Source organism: Macrobrachium rosenbergii, chromosome 34, assembly GCF_040412425.1.
Source record: "Macrobrachium rosenbergii isolate ZJJX-2024 chromosome 34, ASM4041242v1, whole genome shotgun sequence".
In the NCBI taxonomy this organism is placed as follows: domain Eukaryota; kingdom Metazoa; phylum Arthropoda; class Malacostraca; order Decapoda; family Palaemonidae; genus Macrobrachium; species Macrobrachium rosenbergii.
Genome location: NC_089774.1, coordinates 4,678,468 through 4,704,049, shown reverse-complemented (window position 1 = coordinate 4,704,049; position 25,582 = coordinate 4,678,468). Strand labels below are relative to the sequence as shown.

The following is a 25,582-nucleotide window of genomic DNA, read 5'->3' as shown; positions in this document are numbered from 1 at the left end:
ATTTGGTAAAAACTGGACAAGCGATCACTACAGTAACCAGACACTTTTTGGCGCATTAGCTCCAATGGCAAGACAGACTATGGGCCACAATAAGGCATGAAAGGCGACTCTGAGAGTGAGAGAGTCTTCTTGTATCACCATTATTAATTTAACCCTGATGGTGCAGTAGAAATGATAACCAATTTTTGCATATTTTAGTAAGACTGAAGCCCCTGGAATCACGAAGCTACCTAGGGTGTGTCAGTTCCTGAGTTATTTCGTTGAAATGATCCCCTGATACACCTCCTTCTCCTCGGCTTAATCGCTAGTCGGGGTCCTTGTTTTTCAAAAGCCTTTTCTTTGCATACCTAACACTCATGGCTCAGCTCAATAATTCATATGTTTTGGCAGATGTTTTATGCTGTCAGCTGTAATGTTGGCATAAAGGAGTACTCAATAGCTGGATTAAAAGAGTTATCATCCAGTTATACAAGATGTAGTTGAATTGAATATTGAATTGAATAGAGAATTTAGGCCAGAGGTCAAGTGCTAAGACCTATGAGGTCATTCAGCTCTGAAACGGAAATTGAGAGTAAGAGGTCTGAAAGGTGTAACAGGAGGAAAACCTCCAAGCAGTTGCACTATGAATCAACTGTGAGGACAGGGTTGAGGAAAGGAAGATGGTAAAGAGAATATGAAAGGAGGTACAGTAAAAGTCTACGGGAAACTGACTCCACGTTTAACTATGATTGCAGTAACGGCAGATTCGAATGATTACCTATTGCAATTGCAACAAGTAAAGAATGGCCCGTAGTGTCTTCGGCGCAGTCGAGTTCTCTGTGCAGCCGCTACAGCGTGTAATCAAGGCCACCGAAAACAGATCTATCTCTCGGCGGTCTCGGTATATTGCTGTATGAGACGCGACCCATGAAACTTCAACCACGAACCGGTGGTGGCCTATCCTATATCGTTGTCAGAAGCAGATTATGGCTAACTTTAACCTTAAATAAAATAAAAAACTAATGAGGCTAGAGGGCTGCAATTTGGTACGTCTGATGATTGGAGGGTGGATGATCAACATACCAACTTGCAGCCCTCTAGCCTCAGTAGCCTAAGATCAGACAAGCCGGCACAATAGTTTTCTTTTACAGAAAACTAAAATGACTTCAAACATTTCCACAATCCCTGACAGGTAAGGTCAAGAAATCCACCAATAAACAACAAACAACAGCAGAGGTCAGGTCAAACACTTAATCTGAAGCCTATCGCACACAAGGACTCATCAGAGGTACCCTGGGAACAATGACAATAAATATAGAGGCGCCCCCTGCAATAAAGGACACTTATGGCCACGTACGCGTCAGGGGGCATATATTGCCTTTCCTATGCTCTATTGCTTTTATTAATTTGTCTAGGGGGAGGGGGAGAGGTGGGGCCTTCTCCTCCTCCTCCTCCTCCTGAGATTAATCTGGCCATGCCAATATTTGCACCTGTGAGACAGACTGACAGAGGATTACTTAACAGAAACGGCAGAATTGTTGCACTTTGCAAGGTGGGCTTTCAATTCTCAACACTTCTGTTGGAGTTCTGTAAGATTTGTGTTATTTTTTTGTCAATTTTATTTTCATTCCCAATTTTTATGGCAATGTGGATCATTTCAATTCAGCTCTGTCATATTAATTCTATTTATCCTCTTCAACCTTGACACTCCGCGTGGAATTCTTGATCCAGAGTCCCATTTTTAATTGTGTTTTTGTGGAATATATCATTTTTCATTTGGGGGTAGTATAAATTGTGTATTATCATACTTGTAGCTTTTTAAATATTCACTGTTGTATTTGATGTTAGTTTTACCACCATCTTTGTCTCTTGTCATGAATTTAGGTTTTATAATATTTTTTGAAATCTGCACGATCCTAATTCTTGTTGCTATGTGGCTATGTTACTGCTCCTATCAGCACTACTTTAACAGCTACTGCTATTCCTGCTTAAGCAACATCTACTGCTAACAATAGCAGTGCTCAAAATGCCATTACTTTTGATCATTTTTCGACAAGAAAACCGGTAGATTCTGCATCGTCTTTCTTTGAGTAAACAAATAATTGGTTAACGTTTCCTCTCCACGTCCAATAATGCCCCGTCTGACCTTATCTGAACTTTCAACCCTTTTCCCATCTTCATTTCCCTGACCTTTCCCATCACTGGCCGTTTTTAAGAGTCCATGAATGAACTTTACGACTTCGGAGTTGCCCCGGCTGGCGGCCGGTCCCTGCCAAATCACCAGGTGTGGCTTTCTAATCTCATTACACTTCAATCATCCTGAATGGTGGAAGGGATGATGACTCTTTGATACCCTCATATAATTGTTAGGAGGCCCCTTCGATCAATATACCGCATTATGCAAGTCCCATGACACGACATGAATTGCATGGACGTAGGTTAATGGAATGGAATAGGCTAGAGAATTTAGGGCGAAGGTCAAGAGCTGGGGTCTACGAGGTCATTCAGCGCTGAAAGGGAAACTGAGAATGATGAGGTTTGGAAGGTGTAACTATTGACAGGAGAGGGTTGAGGAAAGTTAGATGGAAGAAAGAGAATATGAACGGAGGTACAGTAAAGGGAATGAAAGGGGTTTGCAGCTAGGGGTTGAAGGGACGCTGCAAAGAGCCTTAAGTAATGCCTACAGTGCGTTGCGTGAGGTGCACTGACGGCAGTATTCCATACGGAGGACACAGGCTGATGGAAATGAGATAAGAAGTTATTAGAAAGACGTTTGGTTCCAATTCCCAAAAACTTTGAGATTTCCAAAATGAAATTAAGGACGTTTATACCTCTCTTAATAGCGGCTTTCATATCTGACAAAATCTGGGGGGCATAGGAGCATCCAAAATTAAATTTGGAATGTGAAGAAGAATCTCAATAATAAATAAAGCCACATTTTCAAATCTCTTCATCCAATATAACTCGCGGCCTTCTGAAGCTGTTAATATTTGATTACGTTTATCTCAATGACCAAATATTATATTACCCAGGGTCACATCCGTTTTGAACAGCCAATATCTGCTAACCTCCACTTGCAATAAAAATGTTCCTACCACCCACCATCAATTATATTTATTCCTACAAAACATTTGCATCTTCTGACATATAAACTACCATTATTTTGTCATTTTCTGGATCCCCAATTTACCCTCAAGACCTTATCATTGTTTATATTGATTTTCAACTGGGTCCTAGTAAAGAATCTTTTCCTCTTTCTCCAGTATTGGCCTGTTCTCCTCACAATCACCAGTCATGACATACTCCACTCAAAAAGCCCATTTTTTAACCATAATTCTGCACCAACATCTGTCATTCCTGTGACATATCTCGTCACTCCATCTACTAAAAAAAAAATACCAAACACCCATGACATATAAAACACCCCCCTTTCTGAACGCCACTTTATCACCATCATTCCGAATCAGGTCTAAATCACTCGGTCATTAAGCGAGAGAGAACATTTTTCATGACGAGGCTCTAGCTTCCTCGAACCTTTCATAATTTATACTACGTCAGCGTTTTTTCAGATTTATTGCCAGTCCGGACTGATATATCAGTCTAGGACCCTTCCATATGTGTATGGGTGTCTAGTAAACTCTGCAGACTGTTTGATTAGGGAAAGAAAGAGGAAAGGTTTTATGCTGTTTATTAAGTTCATGAACTGTATTTTGTTTTTGCTTCAAGAATTACACACAAACACACTGATATATATATATATATATATATATATATATATATATATATATATATATATATATATATATATATATATATATATATATATATATATATATATATATATATATATATATATATATATATATATACAGTATATATAGATATATATATATATATATATATATATATATATATATATATATATATATATATATATATATATATATATATATATATATATATATATATAAAAATGATAACTAGCAAGAACAAAAATTTATAAGGACCTTAACATATAAGCCATACGCTGGTACCAGGTCGTAGTTTAAAATATATTTTTGATTGTGTATATATATAATATACATATATGTGTGTGTGTATATATATATATATATCCATGGAAACTGCTTTCAACCCAGCCAATTAAAATCTACTGGAAAAACTTCACAGACACTTCAATACCACCACAGAAACTTCACAAAGAGAATTACTCCCAGAAAAAGAACAGCAAGAACCAAAATAGATTCATAACAAAATAAAAAAATCTAATAACAATAACAATGTATAAAATAAAATAATCCTAGATTACATCCTGACCTACCAAGTGTTGATAACTCAAGATAACGACTGTGCCTCTCCCCACAATAAACACTCCGTGCACTACCCAGGCATCCCCAAAGTTATTTAGTCTGAGGGCCCTTGATAAAACAAAAAGTCATGCGGGCCAATGTGTGTATGTATGTGTGCAAAAAAAAGATAAATATTTACTTATTTTTCTCTAGCGGGCCACTTTCAAAATCACTTTCCCTGGATCAATTTGCCAATACCAGATTGCTCCTCTGAGCTGCCTAGTGAGCTTTCGGAATGTGGGAATACTTTATAGGAATGCGGGTAGGAATACTCAACAGGAATAATGACGTGCTGTGCAATTGGAATATAATCTACTGATTGTTTTTCATCAGAGTTATTTTCAAGCACAGGCAGCAAAGAATTCTTGTTTATGAATGAAATTTATACACTATTATTATTATTATTATTATTATTATTATTATTATTATTATTATTATTATTATTATTATTATTATTATTATTATTATTAAAAATGAACCTATTCATATGGCTTGAAATTCAATTATTATTATTATTATTATTATTATTATTATTATTATTATTATTATTATTATTATTATCATTATTCAGAAGATGAACCCTAGTCAATGGAACAACCCCACCAAAGGGGCCACTGACTTGAAATTCCAGCTTCCAGAGAATGTTATGGTGTTCCTTTGAAAGCAGTGACAGAAAATAATAGGAAATACAGAAAGAAGGGACCAGTTATTAGAAAAGAAGAGATAATTTAATTCAATAGATAAATGGATGAAAATATAAAATAACAAACCACTGAAAAATGAAGAGAAAGGTACACGGTAAGCCAATACTCCATTATGGCATTAGTGTCTGCATTTATTTACAAATTGCAGAGACAACTGATGACCGACCTCATACCCTCTTCCAGCCCGGGCCCGAAAAAGATACCAGAAAGGGATAAAGGGTGAGACTCACCCACGAAGCAAGGGAAAGACTTTGCGTCTAAAGGAGAGACGGTTATGAGTCAGGGAAAACAGAGGCAGAGAAAGAATTCCAAAGCAGGAGGAATGAAATTGCGTGAAGAGGTGGTTTGATGGGTGTTCTAAGGTTGGTTGGGAGGAGGAGGAGGAGGAGGAGGAGGAGGAGGAGGAGGAGGAGGAGGAGGAGGAGGAGGAGGAGGAGGAGGAGGAGGAGGAGAAGGAAGGAGAAAATCTCCCCCACACATCCATCCTAACTGAAAACCGATATAATTAACAACGCTAAAAGTGCTATCCAGATTTCCAGCCTTCCAGCTTTCCAGTCGCGTTTTCCAGGAACGACTGGAAACGCAGATCCGTTAAAACAGCGAAAAACAGATAGAAAACTTCACAGAACCGACGTGAAAACAGCCGGAGTTTCAACCCTTTGTCCAAAAGCCACACGTTTTCACTGACGTCCGTTTCCAGGTGTCCCTGGAAAACGCGACTGGAAAGCTGGATAGTTATCGGAAAGCTGGTTTGATTTAGGGACTCAGATACCGTTTATTTGACGCCAGGAGCCATTTTCAGCTGTGCTAAAGGGCTTCTGAAATGGATACAACAGCGCATGCGTCCTGGACCTCATGAAAACCCTCTGATACTGGAACAGCAATTCCTCTTAATAATTACTTATTTATTTATTTATTTATTTATTTATTACGTGTTACAAGTCCACGTAATACTGCCTTGAGATTTCATCATGCACTCGAGCCGGTCTCAAGCCCGGATACAAGAAGAGAATTAAATACAATGTTAATGCAGCCTCGTACCACTTAGCAGCCAGGCCTAATAGTTAATGGGTCTCAATAAGGCCTGATTTTAAACACAAGAATAACTCTCTAATTGAAGTTTAGGGACTAAAAATGTTTGAGTAACGTATCCCATGTTATTTGCTCAACAGGAATAGGAAAAGTTCATTTTTTAGTTAGCTGTAAAAGAAAACTATTGTGCCGGCTTTTTTCTGCCTACAGTTTTTTCTGTCCGCCCTCAGATCTTAAAAACTGCTGAGGCTAGAGGGCTGCAAATTGGTATGTTGATCATCCACCCTCCAACCACCAATTATACCAAATTGCAGCCCTCTAGCCTCAGTAGTTTTTATTTTATTCAAGGTCAAAGTTAGCCATAATCTCAAAAATTAAAATAACCAAAAATAAACCTTAAAAATTAAAATGAATGACCAAAGTAGTGAAAAAAGCTAATGAGGAAATTATTCAATATTCGTTTGACAAATTCATAACACTAAGAACTTCAGAAAACTTCTAAAATGCAAAAAAAAAAATACAACTTCAGGAGAAAGGACTTTCACTGAAGTTCTCCAGGTTGGGTAAGTCGGAAGTTCGAACAACTATCTATTGTTTTGTCACAAACTATTCACTGCTTTGTTTCAAACTATCTGTTACTTTGTTTCAAACTATCAATTGCTTTGTCACAAACTATCTATTGCTTTGTTTTAAACTATTCACTGCTTTGTTTCAAACTATCTATTATTTTGTCTCAAACTATCCACTGCTTTGTCACAAACTATCTATTGCTTTGTTTCAAAGTATCTTCTGATTTGTCACACACTATATATTGCTTTGGCAAAAACTATCTATTGCTTTGTTTCAAACTATCGACTTCTTTGTCACAAACTATTTATTGCTTTGTCATAAACTATCTATTGTTTGTTTCAAACTATCTATTTCTTTGTCACAAACTATTCATTGCTTTGTGACAAACTATCTATTTCTTCGTTACAAACTATTTATTGCTTTGTTTCAAACTATCTATTCCTTTGTCACAAACTATCTATTGCTTTGTTTCAAAATACCTATTGCTGTCTCAAACTATCTATTGCTCTGTCACAAAGTATTTTTCTGTCACAAACCCTAACCAAGACCATTTCATTCCAATCCCTTTCCAAGTCACACGCAGACTATCTCAGACACCAACATGACCCAACATGACCTGACACACTGCTAAAAAACGCGTGATTCTCCTGGAAGAACAAAGACCACAAAAACGAAAGACCACACAGACCACACACATCCAGAAGTTATGCCAGCCATCATTATATCACTACAGGATCGGGTAGAGGCAGAGAGGTTTTTTTATTTTTTTTAATTGTCGAGGACAATGGCGGATCAAAGACTAGGACATCAGACGGCCGATATCAAAGAAACCAGGGTGCCATCAATTAAACTGCCTCAATTGCAAGGGGGAAGAATAAGTGGGCAGTAAGGAGAGAGAGAGAGAGAGAGAGAGAGAGAGAGAGAGAGAGAGAGAGAGAGAGAGAGAGAGAGAGAGAGAGAGGCCCTTGTCTCCACAGAGGGACAAGATCGTTTCAGCTTTTCCTATGCCATATATGCTACACAAACAATTTATCAATACAATTTCCATCTTTTTATCCATTTGCATTCGACATGCACACTTCAATTCCATAAAGGAGAATTGGCTCAACAGTTCCTTCATATATCCCAGCCTTGGCTTTCATGGGCGCTCCAAATTTCTTTCAGATTATTCATAAGAAATAAATGATTCCATTCTTCTGCTACCCATGCTAACATCTATCTATCTATCTATCTATCTATCTATCTATCTATCTATCTATCTATCTATCTATCTGTACGTTTGTTTATATATACATATATATACATATTCATATAGCCTATATATATATATAGATATATACAGTATATATCACACATTACCACAGGTTAAGAATAAGAGACGGAGTGCAGGTCCTGACCAATTTCGACTCTATTTCCAAGCCATTGACAAAGGACTGATCATCAGTCATCAGTCCTTCGTCAATGGCTTGGAAATAAAGTCGAAACCGGTCAGGACCTCCACCCCGTCTCTTATTTTTCACCTGTATTAATGTGTGATAAATGAATCACGTATAAAAATTATTATAATCATATATATATATATATATATATATATATATATATATATATATATATATATATACAGTGAAAGAGGTAAAATAATAAAAAATACTGAAACAAAATATGAAATCAGCCAGATAAAATGACGACCAGATTACACAGACAACCTGGAAACCAATACAACAGACGAGAAGATTACTGGCCCTTCTGGCCCTTCCAGGCACTGGAATGAAGATTACTGATCAAAGACAAAAGGAGATTAATCTTCTAGGACGAACGTCGTCTTATAAGGAGGAAGACGCTGCTATGTCTTCCTGAAAGGACGGCGACGGGAAGAAGAATGAGTCCATGATCTATTCCAGAAAGGAATTCTTAATAGGACTTCGATTCCTGGAATTCTAATTTCTTCCTGGGAGAACTTACGTCACAGGGACAAGAAGGAAACGCAATATCCTACATTAAGGACATTCACTAGTATGAGAAAGGAAGTGGAACTTCTTCCTAGAAAGGTATCCTGTGCTCAGACTAGGAAGAAAGCGATGCTACTTCCTGGAAGAATGTCTGCCACTGGAACAAGGAACAAATTGCAATTTCCTCCCCCAAGAGGCCTCGCTGTCGAATTTCTGCTTCAGAGGTCCTTTATTCCTCTCACCTTTGGGATTGTTTTCTTTCCTGATAGCTGATCCCTTTCTGTACTTCTTAAACACCATATTCTTTGGAAGCTTGAACTTCCAGTCAGTGTCCCCTTTTGTGGGCTTGTTCCATATGAAAATGGCTCATCTTCTGAATATAATAATAATAATAATAATAATAATAATAATAATAATAATAATAATAATAATAATAATAATAATAATAATAATAATAATGAAAATGCAAGGACATGGAAGAAACTTCTACCTTTTCCAGGAAGGAGGTCTCCTGCTGGACCATAGAAAAATATATTTCAGCCTGGAAAGACGACTAGCAATGAACACAGAGGTAACTTTGACCTCGCCCTGAGGGACCTCTACAACTGCAACAAGAAGATACTGATATCTCTTTCCATGAACACGTCACCCACTGGAACAAGAACTGGTGACAGTCTCCTTTACAAAGGACGTCAGCCACCGGAACAAGAAAGAAGCTGACATTCTTCCTGGAAGGAAGAAATAAGGAGGAAATTAGAACTTCATCCTTCAAGAATGACGTCTACCACTGGACGAATGGAGAAAAATTTTCCTCCTGGAAAGACGTCTATTAGTGAGACATGGAAGAAATTTACATTCCTCCCTGGAAGCACGTCTAAGGATGGAATCAGGAAGAAATGGCTCACTTCCTGAACAGACATCCATATCTGGAAAAGGAAGAACCAAAATCCCTTCCAGGAAGAATGTCTATCCCTGGAACAAGGAAGAAATGGCTCACTTCCTGAACAGACATCCATATCTGGAAAAGGAAGAACTAAAAGCCTTTCCAGGAATAATGTCTACTCCTGGAACAAGGAAGAAATGGCTCACTTCCTGAACAGACATCCATATCTGGAAAAGGAAGAACTAAAAGCCCCTTCCAGGAAGAATGTCTACTCCTGGAACGTTAAAGAAGCAATGACATGCACGTAAAAAGTTCAAAAACATTTCTGAGGAAAGAAGGTGTCTCGCACAAAAGGACCAGGGGGAGGAGGAAGAGGAGGAGGAGGAGGAGGAGAAGAATAAGGAACCTTGCAAATAATAGAAAACGTCAAGAGACAAAGAAGGGAGGAGAGGAACAATAGCAGCGAAAGAAGTGTCAGGCACAATGACGGGAATGAATAGGGAGGGGATAATGGCGAGGAGATAAGAATGAGGAAATTGGAAACGAGGATCAGAACATTGAAAAGCCTTGAAGAGTGAGTGCGTGTGCTTTCTCTTGTTTGTTGGGAACGAGTTCAGAGGTCCAAGTCAGGCATTCTGCTCACTTCTGATAACAAGGGGTGTATGGAAGATGATGCTTCCGGTGACTGGAAGGAGAATAGGGTAATAGCACAAAGATAACTGGACAATTATAGATTCTGTATCCTTTTATCCTACCATATATAGATTTGTCTGTAATGAGCCTTGTGTGTGGAGGGTTTACGAAGCAGAAGAAATGGTGGTTTCCATAGATAGGTTTTTCTCAATTTGGTAATTAAAGGATGAACGTGGTGATAAATATTATTTGGTTTTTAACTTATGTATATACGTGTGTATGTATATATGTATGTATGTACATGCATGTATGCGTGTGCGAGTGTGTGTACTATGCATAATCATATCTATATTTTCTGTATAACAATAGTATATACATATAATAAGCTCCGTTGTCTAGTACCTATGTAAGTATAGCCAGACTGAAATGTCCCTAGGACAGGACTCGCTGTCTCGACCATCTTAAATTACCGTCAGTTACGACAGTATGGGTACTCTAGTATCTATGTATAAGCAAACCTGACATGTTCTTCTGAAAATAAGACAGAAAAACGACAGGAAGAACAAGTACTTGTCTCGGGGACTTGATCCCTTCTCAGCTCTCCAGATAATGAGAGAAGGATTAGACAGACAACTGACAGGGGGACCTAAACTTTAGCCCGTCCCAAGTAACAGGAGACAGACAGCTGATAAAGGTTCCTGACAGAATGACAAATACTCATATCCCAAACGACAGGAGGCCCTTGACAGGACAAATAACCCGTCTAAAAGTCATAAAAAATTGACAGTGGGAGTAATAGACAGAAGGATTACTCAAGGCCCTTGACAGGGTTAAATCCCCGTCTGAAACATACAGACAACAAAAGACAGTAGGATTACTAAGGCTCTTAACAAAGGATTAAATCCCTGTCTATAAAATCCAGATACCAAATGACAGTTGGATTACTAAGCCCTTGACAGAAGCACTATATCCCTGTCTAAAATCCAAATACTAAATAAGAATAGAATTACCAAGGCCCCTGACAGAAGGATCAAATCCCTGTCTAAAATCCAAATACTAATGAGAATAGGATTACCAAGGCCCTTGACAGGATTAAATCCCTGTCTATAAAATCCAGATACCAAATGATAGTTGGATTACTAAGCCATTGACAGAAGCACTATATCTCTGTCTAAAATCCAAATACTAAATAAGAATAGGGTTACCAAGGCCCCTGACAGAGGGATTAAATCCCTGTCTAAAATCCAAATACTAAATGAGAATAGGATTACCAAGACCCTTGACAGAAGGATTGAATCCCTGTCTAAAATCCAAATACTAAATGAGAACAGAATTACCAAAACCTTTGAGAGAAGGATTAAATCCCAGTCTAAAATCCAGATACAAAAATGAGAAAAGGATTACCAAGGCCCTTGACAGAAGGATAAAATCCCAGTCTAAAATCCAGATACAAAAATGAGAATAGGATTACCAAGGCCCTTGACAGAAGGATTAAATTCCTGTCTCAAATACAAATACTAAATGAAAATAGGATTACCAAGGCCCTTAACAAAAGGATTAAATCCCTGTCTCAAATCCAAATACTAAATGAGAATAGAATTACCAAGGACCTTGACAGAGGGATTAAATCCCTGTCTAAAATCCAAATACTAAATGAGAATAATATTACCAAGCCCCTTGACAGAAGGATTAAATCCCTGTCTAAAACCAAGATACAAAAATGACAGTAGATTTGCCAAGGTCCTTGACAGAATGACTAAATCCCCGTCTAAAAATACCAACACCGTTGACAGAAGGGGGTAAATCCCCAACCCCCACCCCCGTCCCAAATCCCCGTCACTTGGAGCTAGATTAAACAGACAACAAAGGGCCTTGGCGACTGCAGAATCCCACCGACTCTCAAATTGAACCTGACGCTTCGGCCATTAATTGCTTGGATCTCTGTCTGGGAAGAGAGAGAGAGAGAGAGAGAGAGGTCACATCCTTGTTCCCTATTGCTGGAAGGATCTCGAATGACATGTAGGATATTTCTTCGTAGTATGTCTGTGTTTTAAGGATTTTCTCTCTCTCTCTCTCTCTCTCTCTCTCTCTCTCTCTCTCTCTCTCTCTCTCTCACGGGAACGTTTGTATGAAGAGAGATTTGTCCCAAGATAGTTACAATATGCTCAGAGGAGTATAGACCTAAAAGACAAGGTATGTAAGGAATATTTCTCTCTCTCTCTCTCTCTCTCTCTCTCTCTCTCTCTCTCTCTCTCTCTCTCTCTCTCTCTCTCTCTCGTGCTGAAAACCTAAAGGAAAAAAGGTCTTCTAAGTAAGTGACAAAAGGACTTTCTTCCTTTTAACCTCCACCAAGAATCTCTCTCTCTCTCTCTCTCTCTCTCTCTCTCTCTCTCTCTCTCTCTCTCTCTCTCTCTCTCTCTCTCTCTCCGTCCTAAAATTTTCAAGCAAAAAAAGGCCTTATAAGTAAACGACAAAAGGAATATATTCCTTCTTTTAAAGCCACCCAACAAGAAACTCTCTCTCTCTCTCTCTCTCTCTCTCTCTCTCTCTCTCTCTCTCTCTCTCTCTCTCCCAGGCCGGAAAAGACGTGACACGGGGCGAACGACCCAGAGATTACCAAAATAGATTACCGGCTCTGTTTCATTTCTGTCGCGGCCCAGATAAGAAATGGCGCTTTGTGGCCTTTCCAAGACGGTTTCGCGTTAGTCTCCCTGTCATGTAGAACGCGGCCTCCACCAGTTGGAGGAAATAGGGAAGGCCAGAAAGGACGCGTTCTTAAGGTCCCTCCTCACGCAGGAGGGGTGAAGGACGCTGGTCAAGGACGCCGGCCAAGGGCGTCGCTCTATTAATCTTTTTCTTCGTCTTTCTGATAACGAGGTGTCGCTTGGAGGTGGTAGGGAGGGGCTTTCGAGAAAGACGAGATACTCGCGTAATTGACGAGAGTTTTATATATATATATATCCCTACTATATATTTTCTTAATTTAATTCCAGCTGACTGACCTAAATAACAACGCTTAAATATTATAAGAATCTTGCAACAGACTTAGGAGACTGGTGTGAGGAACAAAGGCAGTTAAGCAGACCTGATAAATAATTAATCTAGTCAATCTTAAGATAAATTAATAAGCAGAAACCTTCAACAGACATTAGGATTTTGGTGCGAGGGGCAATGGATCACTATAATGCAATAGAATATAACATTAACATTAAGGCCAATTGCTGGGACCTTTGAGGTCATTCAGCGCTGAAAGGAAATTTGAAAGTAAATGGTTTGACAGGTGTAACAGGAGGAAAGCCTCGCAGTTGCACTATGAATCAATCGTTAGGAGAGAGTAAGAGGGAAGAAAGAGAATATGAACGGAGGAGCAGTAAAATGAATGAAAGGGGTTGGAAGATTTTAAGCAAACTTCGGCGCAATCGAGCTTTCCGTACAGTCGCTACAGCGTATGATAATCAAGGCCACCGAAAATAGATCTATCTTTCGGTGGTCTCGGTATAATGCTGTAAGAGCCGCGTCCATGAAACTTTAACCAAGGCATGGTGGTGGCCTGGCCTACATCGTTGCCAGATGCACGATCATGGCTAACTTTAACCTTAAATAAAATAAAAACTACTGAGGAGGCTAGAGGGCTGCAATTTGGTATGTTTGATGACTGGAGGGTGGATGATCAACATACCAATTTGCAGCCCTCTAGCCTCAGTAGTCTTTAAGATCTGAGGGCGGACAGAAAAAAGTGCCGACAGAAAAAAGTGCGGACAGAAAAAAATGCCGACAGAAAAAGGTGCCGACAGAATAAAGTGCAGACAGAAAAAGGGCTGACAGAAAAAACAGCTGACAGAAAAAAGTGCTGACAGAAAAAAGTGCTGACAGAAAAAAGTGCTGACAGAAAAAAGTGCTGACAGAAAAAGTGCAGACAGAAAAAGTGCGAACAGAAAAAGTGCTGACAGAAAAAGTGCAGACAGAAAAAAAGGGCTGACAGAAAAAACTGCTGACAGAAAAAGTGCAGACAGAAAAAGGGCTGACAGAAAAACTGCTGACAGAAAAAGTGCTGACAGAAAAAGTGCTGACAGAAAAAAGTGCTGACAGAAAAAAGTGCGAACAGAAAAAAGTGCGAACAGAAAAAAGTGCTGACAGAAAAAAGTGCAGACAGAAAAAGGGCTGACAGAAAAAACTGCTGACAGAAAAAAGTGCAGACAGAAAAAGGGCTGACAGAAAAAACTGCTGACAGAAAAAAGTGCTGACAGAAAAAAGTGCTGACAGAAAAAAGTGCGAACAGAAAAAAGTGCGAACAGAAAAAAGTGCTGACAGAAAAAAGTGCAGACAGAAAAACGGCTGACAGAAAAAACTGCAGACAGAAAAAAGTGCAGACAGAAAAAATGCCAACAGAAAAAAGTGCTGACAGAAAAAAGTGCGAACAAAAAAAAGTGCAGACAGAAAAAGTACGGACGGACAGACAAAGCCGACACAATAGTTTTCTCTTACAGAAAACCAAAAAGAACCCAAACGTCTCTCCGGTGTTCAAGTCCTGTTTTCCTGACATCACCAAGAAAGGAGAATCGTAATAATAATAATAATAATAATTCCGCCTCATTCCTCCCTTCCCACCGAAAAATTCTGGCGCAGAATTTTCTCTGCGGTTCCCGAGACACTCAATTTGGAATTTGCCGAGCCCCTTAAATGAAGGGCATATATTTAAGCTGCCATTTCGCCCCCCCCCCCAAAATACGCGGACTTGTATTGTTTCTCCTTTTCGAGGGAAAATGTGGTGTTTCTCGGCGTTTTGGTATGAAATGTTCCTTAGTTTTCAGGAAAGAGTTGCTTAAAATTTCGATTCAACTTGCTTTTTAATGTTTTACTTAAGTCTTTGTTTATTTATCGATTTGTTCATTTCTGTTTTTCTAATTACCTGTCTCCTCTTTGTGTATTTCTCATTACCTCTGTAATAATAATAATAATAATAATAATAATAATAATAATAATAATAATAATAATAATAATAATAAGATAAACACATTCTTTGGAAGCTTGGATTTCAAGCCAATGGCCCCTTTGGTGGGCTCGTTCCATAAGAATAGGGTTCATCTTCTGAATAATAATAATAATAATAATAATAATAATAATAATAATAATAATAATAATAATAATAATAATAATAATAATAATGCACTTGTAAATAAAAAAAACTCTCCATTTAAATTTATCTTTTTCTGTTTACCGTAGATGAAGCTGCAAGCCTGACACCCCTATTTAGCCCCTAGGGAAAGACTCGAACTCTTTACCACAATCTGTCAAACTAGCCACGCTATCCACACGGCCACGGGAAACGTTCTTCAGAGATACTGCGTTAAACTTTGCACCCTAAACATTCATGTTGCTTTCTAAACATTTAACATGCAATGCAGGGCAATGCGTGTATTATTATTATTATTACTATTATTATTATTATTATTATTATTATTATTATTATTATTATTATTATTATTATTATTATTATATTCAGAAGATGAACCTTATTCATATGGAACAAGCCCACCAAAGGAGCCACTGACTGGAAATTCAACCTTCCAAAGAATATTATGGTATTCATTCAAAAGAAATTACAGAAGCTAATAGGGAATACAGAACGAAAAAATCAATTATAAAAAAAATAAATTAACAACTTAATAAATAAACAGATAAAAATATAAATGAATTATCAAAGTGCAAGGAGAATTGTTTTAGGGTAGTAATGCATTGCATCAACACTTGAATTTGAGGTGGTGAAAACATTTACCAGATGACCCACTCCAAACAACATATACTTTTAGTAGACGTTAATATCAACTTGATTTGTCACCAAGGAAACATTCTTGCTCATTAAGACTTGGCTAGTCGCCCACACCATCAAAAATGACAGTGGCATAACAAAGGTCAAGAATGGGCTCTCAACTCAAGAACATTACATAGTGCCAAATCTTACCCAGAAGCACTGGTGTCAATTGTTGACCCCGGAAGGTGGCCGGTAGGTAGACTCCTGGGTTTTTTGACCACCAAAGTAAATAAGTAGTCTATTTAGGAAGAATACTTTTTTTTTAAATAGCCTAGGTCGATTACTTTATTAAATATCAGTGACATTTATCAGTTACATCCGAGCTCCTGGCGGTATGAAGACATTTTTTATATTTTTTTTATAACCATGTATTTTACTATTCAGAGTACCCGAGGATGAAAAAAAAAACTCGTAGATGACTTGAGTCACATTTACAAACGCTGATGGATCAAAAATTCATTGGAAGTGTGAAGTGAAGGGTTACAATTCTGAATGGTAAGAGACATGGTTATAAAAAATTTCTTTGTGACGCACGGAACTCGGATGCAACTGCTAAATTGTACTTACATACTTGAATTAAGAAAAAACATTATGTAAACTAACCTTCCAACTTACTAAACAATCAAATTATGTCATTTCCATTACCTAGGTCATTGCCCTATGCCATTTCAAAAAATATGCTTCCTAAATAAGCTATTTGTTTATTTTGGGTGTCAAAACCTGATTTCAGTTGACCGGAAGTCAAAAAACCAGGGAGTGGAATTACCGCGATCAAAGTTCTGGGGGTCAAAATACCTAGAACACCCCGGACTAAAAGACGGCAAGTCTAAACGTATGTCAATTACCAGCAAAATATCAATAATATTTTAATCTCACTAAAGGCACAAAGTAAATCCTGCAGACTAAATTATAATTAATAATTAACAATCAAAGCATAACTCTCTCGCGGAGATACACTCACTTGGGAGGTCGTGTTTCATCTATCTTTAACTTCAGGACGAGATTAAATCCCTCTTGGCTGCAGGGGCCATTTTCCCTTGTTATTAATTACTCCGGGGAGGAGGAGGAGGAGGAGGAGATGGACGGTTTAAACCAGGGGGGCTTTATCCCCTAAACTAAAGGGATATTGAAGGATTTCCCTCTTGAAGTGCAACTATACATTGTACAAAATCTCGGAGCTGTCGTTTGTGTGGGTTTTGTACGCGAGTTGTATTTGTAACTCGCTGTACTTTTTGTCTCTTTTGTATTGTGAGTAATCTGTACATGTATCGTACCTGTATGTCTGTAAGTTTATCGAACGCCTGTAAAGTTGTATTACAAAATGCATAACAGAAGATATGGTTTGAAAATCACTAGGTAATAAACATAATATGCTCTTTAAGTCACTCCGAGATTCCTGTATGGCCAGGTGGTCACAAATGAATGATAATAATAATAATAATAATAATAATAATAATAATAATAATAATAATAATAATAATAATAATAATAATAATAATAATAATAATAATAATCGACCCTTTCTTGGGGTGAAAAGTATGATCTTGTTTCCGTAGATTTGCCAAGCGAATCTCGCGGGTTTTCAGTAATGATAAAACATTATTTATACCAACAGTCGTCAAGACAATTAGGTGACATTTGGATCTGACCATATTCTGGATGGGTGACTCATAAAAATCGCTGTCTACATAATAAGTGATAATATTAAGTTAACACCGCTACCTCGAAGAAGGACAAGCATCAGTAACTGTCAACAATCCTTAGGAAGCTGGTTTTAGAGGCAATGGGTTCAAGAAGGCTCTGGGATCTAAAGGTGTACGTGGGAGAAATCCCCACAGGTGTAAATAGATGTAATAGTTAGAGAGGTTGGACATCCAGAATGGAGAGAGGAAGGTGGAATGGAGGGACAGTAAAAGGCTGCTAGCACCCTTTAGCAATGCCTACAGTGCGCCACATGATGGAGAAATATTAGTGATAAAGCTAATTCTAACTAGGAGGCGAGCAGTAATTGGGAAATTCAATTTTTTATTTAACAGAGAGAAACAAATTAAGATTCTACGAAAGCTCGATTGTTAGAAGGAATCTGTATAGCTGAAATTATTGAAGAGAGCAAATGCATTATATAGATTCCTAACTTAACATCTATAGTATTGATAACACAGGCAAATGTTGATGGAATATGAATCTTTAACTCTTTCTCCAATAGAATCTAAGATTATCAAGATTAATTATGTAATGGAATGCCGTATTTCAAAACAGATGTATTAGATTTTGAAATATGAACCTCAACACATTTCCCTCCTTAAAATCTGACGTACCAGAACACAGGCTATCAGTCTGAGATGATTAATGGGGCCAAGATACAACGAAGATACTGGAAAACACATTTTGGCAGACGGCTACCAAACTGTTCAGTAACTTTCCCCTGTTCAGTAACTTTCCCCAGATGCTTAAGAGATGTGAAATCTTGGCAACATTCAAAAAGAAATTGAAGTTGCGGCAGAAGTATTAGTCATCCATATAAAAGGTGACCTTTCTGATATAATATCCTTCGACAGGAGTCTTCATAAATACGATCTTTCAACAAGGAATTAAGGAGTTGTCAGAAAACGTTCGTGATGTTACCTCTCTCCCAACCAACAACACACTGTGCATTAATTGAAAACAATGACAAACATCGCCCCCCACACGTTTCAATGTGACTGACAGCTGTAGTCTGATTACACGACCGCGTTACGCTGCACTGGCCTTGAATTCTAACAACAAAATCAATAAATCTCCCTGCATTATGTTTGACCTTTCCGATTAACGCCTCTCTCTCTCCGTCTTGTAAAAGTAGAAGAAAAAGAATGAGGGAAGCCGGAAAGAATATCCGGTTAAAAAGAGCTGTGACAACGATGATAGGCGCCATTAAGAAAATGATAAAGTGATGAGTCAAAGGACGTCTTCTGAAATGAACTCGTGATAGCAACACTGGGTTACAATAAGGCCTTAAAACCAATGGATTAAGATGTATATATCAAGAACCACTTGCCTGATTATCACCAGTACATTGCTTGCAAGCAACATTGGGTTACAATGAAGCCTTAAAACCAATGGATTAAGAGGTATATATCAAGAACCACTTGTCTCATCATCACCAGAACGCCACGTTGTTTACAAGACAAGATTTGACCTTAATGAACTTTCGCTTCCTGTGTCCTAAGAATATCCTCTTCTAGTGCCTTATAACAGTGACCTTTAGTCTGACCTTAAAGAGCTGATCAAGGTCAAAGTCTAGCCCAAAACCAAAGAATTTAACCTTAATAACCATTCCTTCGGTGTTGGAGGCGATGTTGGTGATCAGTTATCTGACTTTTTTGGTGCCAATAGAACTATGATACCTTTCTTCAGGGACATCCAAACCTGACCCTGAATCACTGCAAGGTCACCCACAAACTTGTATTTGTTTTGGTGACCTTCCTTCCGTCCTGAAGTGACCTTGAAACACACTATTCAAGGTCGACCACTAAGTTAATGAAAGATATATTCTTTGCTTGATCTCAAGTCATATCATTGACAGAAACCTATTATACAATACCTATTTAAGTTATGGATGCATAATGAACACTCTCTGTCATTACACTCTTAGTTTTTCATTGTTGTAAGAAGTGAAATGAGTAACTTCTTGAATTACTCAAATATGAAAGAAATTGCATGCTACAGAATTACATGGAAAGTACTAAATGCTACCTTGATCATATTTGTAGATTTATATTTATATATATATATATTTGTATATTATATATATATATATATATATATATATAAATATATATATATATATATATAAATATATATATATATATATATATATATATATATATATATATATATATATATTTGCCTTATGCTAATTAGTAGTAGTGATTGAAGTGACGATTTCAAAAATGGTTATATTGTCAAGAAATAATTATGGCCCTATTAGTTATAGTCAAAATCACGCTTGGCCAAGCTAGTATGGCCAAGAAAAACAACTATGGCCCAATTAGCAGTGCAGCCAAAATTACAATGGCCAAACTAGATGTATTACCAAAGTTTTTATGGCCCAGCTATCAGTATGGCCAAAATTACTCAGGCCAAACTAGTAGTATGGCTAAAATTACTATTTACTATGGCCAAACTAGTAGTGTGGCCAAACTCACTATGGCCAAACTAGCAGCGGCCAAAATTACTATGGTCAAAGTGGATATAGAGCCAAAATAACCCAGGGCCAAACTTTGTATTGCCGAAATTGCTATGGCCCAAGCTAGTAGTATGGCTAAAACTATTATGAACAAAACACTATGAAGCATACAATTTGACCCAGGCCCCCCTAGACAATCTAACACCCCTCTCTCCCTACCTCTCTTACCACACACACACGGACACATACACACACAATCACACACACACAATCACAGCAAAGCCTCGCCCATGCTAGTGAAACTTCCGTAGGATCTCTCTGACCTTTGCATAATTGAATCGAAACAAACGCTGCTCCTGGGGGACTTCCCTCCCCCTGGGGGACTTCCCTCCCCCCTGGGGAACCCCTACCCCAGGGGAACCCCCTCCCCTCCCCCAAAACCCTAAGGCACAGCGAGGTTCCCGATTTCCGCAATGAACGTCAGACCCAAACTGGAGTCAGGAATGATTGGGTTATGTCGTTTTGCGTCACCTGAGGTGACTCGTAGGTGGAAATTCTCTCTCTCTCTCTCTCTCTCTCTCTCTCTCTCTCTCTCTCTCTCTCTCTCTCTCTCTCTCTCTGACTAATATTAAAGGATATTCTTGTCCGCGTTTTATCTTTCTCCTTCTTTCATCTACCTATATATATTTCCATACACCTATACACCACTATATACTTATAGATATGTATCCACTGAATAAAGCATCATTCTATCTCTATGTATAGATATTTCCCTCTCCCTATATAAAAACATAGAGATACACATCTATAAATTTTTCTATGTATCAATAGACTTCATTTATGACACAGTCCCCAACAGTCGGCAAAAAACTGCTCTCCACTCAACACTTTCAGCTGAAAAACAAAACGTTTTGCCTATTAAAAGCCTTCCCCTCTCTCTCTCTCTCTCTCTCTCTCTCTCTCTCTCTCTCTCTCTCTCTCTCTCTCTCTCTCTCTCTCTCTCACGTAATCTCTTTCACGTAATCTGTGGGAGAGGGTCGGCATAAGTGGATTCATTCAAACAATACAATAAGATGAATAACGGGGGTTTCGTTCATGAGGTCTGTCAGTTCCATTCGTAAGGGTTGCGTTCACGAGGTTTGTAGAAGAGGGTCATAACGGTTTCGTTCATGAGAATCGTGAATTTTGCGTTCATATGGCTTCGAAAAGGGGGTGTTCATGAAGTTCTCATATAAACAACAAGAAAGGTGGCAGGATTTGTGCAAGACATTCGGAAAGAGGCTTGGAGAGTCTGTATAAAGGGATTGTTGAGCCAACTCTCCTTCATAGTAGTGAAGCGTGGATGTTGAATAGGAACATGAGAAAGAGACTGGAAGCTTACAAGATAATACTTATAGTTAAGAAGAACTGGAAGGGCTGGAAAAAGTGTGGATGAGTAGAAAAGGAATGAAAAGATTAGCGTAAGTGCAAAGTGGAATCAGACTACTTTGAGACTGTTTGGCCATGTGAGGAGAACGGAAGATAATAGGTGGGTGAATAGGTACAATTCATAAGTGCTTAAGGGAAGAAGCAAAAACCCTAGAAAGTGTTAGTTAGATGGGGTGAAAAAGTGTTAGATTGTAAGAGCATGTATATATATATATATATATATATATATATATATATATATATATATATATATATATATATATATATATATATATATATATATATATATATATATAATTAATATTTTTTTCCCTTATAAAAGCATGACCATTATATGTTCGTCACTGTACAAATAAAAATCAATATGAAAATATATTACTTCTGCCAGAGTGAATTGGATATTAAAAATATCATTTAATGTTTATTTCACTTTACGTCAGGTACAACCCCAAATATCATTTAATATTTATTTCACTTTACGTCAGGTACAACCCACACCCAAGGGAAATTATAATTGCTAAGTGCTTCCGGTCAGGCCAGCATTCCAGTCACAGTAAATGTTTTTGTGAATAAAAAAAAAATTATATATGTGTGTATGTATAATATATATAGTATAAATATATAATACAGTGGAGTCAATAAACATTACAAACAAACAAACATAGCTACAGCTGTCTATGTCATAACACCAATGGAGTTTTAAGGCCCATCTCGTATTCAAGGTTAGGTCTATTAGCCAGTCAGCTACTTCCATCCTATATCCAAAATCTTCCTAAATAATAATAACAATATTAAATCAAAATTAATGTACATCATTTCTGCTCACATATAAAGAAAGAAAAATTTAGGTTTATAAAAAAATATTTTTAGGATAATTATCATTAATTATGGCATAGTTGGTTCCTCCCCAAATCGCGTGAGAATTTTGGGTACCTGAGAGAGGTCCAGTGGTGGTTCCTCCCTAAAATCAAAGCAAATGTATTAATTTATTTATACACAATCCAAATTTCGTCTCTTGCTACTATGCACCGCTAAAATACACAAAACATACGCATGTAAAGTTTATGTATATTTTACTTATTTTTTGGGGGCAGGCACGTGTGGTTCCTCCCTAAAAATATACATAAACATACACACATCTTAATCCCCTCTTTCTGGTATACCTGTGGTTCCTTCCCTGCCCCAACTCGAAGAGAAATAATATACAAACAAAAAAACCTTCCGAACACCCAAATCTCATCTGTTCCCGTGCCCGAAGTGAACCCCTCCTACCACAGACCAACCGAACCCTGTTGCTCCTGGAACCTGGAACGTGCATGGAAGCCTTGGGTTACGAGGAAATCAAATTCCCTTCATTGGCTATCGATTCACGAACACGGACCTTCACAATGCAGGCTGCATCGATGCCGACATCCCGAAACACAGAAGGCGATCCGACCCAACAATACTGACGATACGAGACTGCTAGACCCACCATCACTGGAAAAATGACTGGAAACCGATAGAAAGATTCTCTCTCTCTCTCTCTCTCTCTCTCTCTCTCTCTCTCTCTCTCTCTCTCTCTCTCTCTCTCTCTCTCTCTCGCTCGCATCCCCGCGTTCCAGACAGCAGGAAGGGGGAAGCAGATACCGGCAGTGGTATATTCATCAGCAGGACTTACGTTCGTGGTCGATGTGATGGTCTTCCCGTTTCACTCTATCGACGAGGGGCGCGCTTTAAAACACAACGGCTCCAGGCATGGAACGTCCCGCTTCTGAGGGAGTTCCAGGCGACACTGGAGAGGGGTATGGACGGTGAGCTTCCAGACCAGAGATCCAGAGGGTAAACACCCCCCACCCCCGCCCCCGACCCCCCTCCAATTGTGGTCGGGGAAGAGGCCGCTCCCCCTGGTAAGCCTGGGGAGGGGAGGTGTGCCACGTTTGAAGATACAGCAGCTGATTCCAGCGCGCCTGCGCTGGAACCAGGAGCCGTCCCGGCAGCATTTATAAACACAGCTACAGCCGGCGTGGACGAAGTTTGCTTTCCTCTCTCTCTCTCTCTCTCTCTCTCTCTCTCTCTCTCTCTCTCTCTCTCTCTCTCTCAATAACCAGGAACATCCGCGTTCGTCCTAAATTGACATGAGATGGGAACGTTATGGGCTCATTTTTACCTTATAATTTATTATGCTTCTGCTTATCTAAGAAATGAATCGTGTATGTGGTTGTTAGTGTACTGTCGTGACTCGCAGCTTCAGAGAGAGAGAGAGAGAGAGAGAGAGAGAGAGAGAGAGAGAGAGAGAGAGAAACTGAATGACAGAAGTGGGCGTTTTGTATCCGTTAAAATGTTACTCATCAAATTATTGTACTCCACCGGGACCAAACCATTTATACGATTCTCTCTCTCTCTCTCTCTCTCTCTCTCTCTCTCATATCTAGCAACTGAATACTATCAGAATGTTTAATAAGAGGAATTATTCCATCAACAGTGATTATGTCACCAAGATGTCGAATATTCAAATACCACTTCCGGCTCCACCCGTTAATTGCGTATATTGGACGGTGAGGGGGAAACTTCTTTATGGGGAAACTTCGACAAAGGAAACTTCTTTACGGTGAAACTTCGACAATGGAAACATAATTAAGGGGAAACTTCTACAATGGAAACAATTAAGGGGAAACTTCCACAATGGAAACACAATTAAAGGGAAACTTCCACAATGAAAACACAATTAAGGGGAAACTTCGACAATGGAAACATAATTACGCTAAGGGGAAACTTCTACAATAGAAACAATTAAGGGGAAACTTCGACAATGCAAACACACTTAAGGGGAAACTTCGACAGTGGAAACACAATTAAGGGGAAACTTCAATAACGGAAAAAATTAAGGGGAAACTTCAACAATTTTAACACAGTTCAGGGGCAGCATCGACGAAAGGAAACACCAGTAGGGGGAAACTTCGACAAGAAGCAACTCCTTCGTTTAAGGGGAAACCTCGGTAAAAGGGGAAACCTCGGTAAAAGGAACCCCTCGATAAAAGAAAGGCTTAGTTTAAAAACTCGATGGAAGTTATCCTTGGTCAAAGGAAACCTCGGTAAAAAAAAAAAAACTCAGTGAAAGGAAAACCTTGGTAGAGGAACCCTCAGTAAAAAGATCACTCGGTAAGAAGAAGATCCCTCGGTAAAAGGAAAGAAAGCCCGGTTTAAAAACTCGGTAAAAGGAGGAGCCTCCCTATACATAATCAACACTGGCTCTCAACGACGAGGTACACTACTATCATTATGCCAATCGAACAAGAAATGTAAACAAAAAAAAAACTCGCTTTTGTTCTCTAATCCAGACGAACTCGAAGCATTCCAAGTTGCCAATGCCTCTCTGTTTTCCTCCACAAGCAGAACAACTTTACAACATGTGCACCTAGACAACAACTATTTGCCAACCGAACAACTTTCTCTCAAGTTGTTTCGAGCAGCTTCAGATCAGGAACTTCAAGATCCGGGCCTCCGGGTTCCTTTGACAAAGTCCGAGTTGCCTTTTTGGGAGTCTGAAATTACCTGTTAGGCTACGGACGTAGCTGTTGCGTCATTTCCGGAAGGATTTTTGTACCTTAGCATCGGTGACACACAATAAATAAATAAATAAATAAATGAATAAATATGTGTGTGTGTGTGTGTGTGTGTGTGTGTGTGTGTGTATTCACTGCTTCAGTTAACAGGAAACAGAAAACACAAAACAAAGGAATTTTCAGAATATAACCACATAAACCACATAAAAATTCTAACTTGAAATTATATCATTATCATTATTATCTTGTAACAAAATCGTACTAAATTAATTTAATGGGAATAGTTTGATTTAAAACAATAAATAAAACTAAACTAATGTAACGAACAAAATATTAGTTCTACCATATAAAATGCAATGTCTCCATATATAATTCAATGTGTTACAATGATGGTCTATACGGATAACGAATTCCTTGTTTACACCTGCCGTTGTCCAGCCTCTCTCGTTCGAGATGGTACGTAACGTCCCTATAGTCTGGACTTTCCATCTCGACCATCTCTTATCTTACCATTAAAATTTATGGTAAAGTAC

The 25,582-nt window shown here is 38.4% G+C and overlaps 1 protein-coding gene across 2 annotated transcripts in view; it reads right to left on the bottom strand.

Annotated features, from left to right (window-relative positions):
* Positions 1 to 23,280, bottom strand: part of LOC136856089 (serine/threonine-protein kinase PLK1-like) — a 104,963-nt gene extending 81,683 nt beyond the window's left edge. For both annotated transcript variants that reach the window (XM_067133718.1, XM_067133719.1), the window contains exon 1: positions 23,165 to 23,280. The gene's annotated coding sequence lies outside the window, so the exon portion shown is untranslated. The remainder of the gene's footprint in view (positions 1 to 23,164) is intronic.
* Positions 23,281 to 25,582: the final 2,302 nt, after the last annotated feature.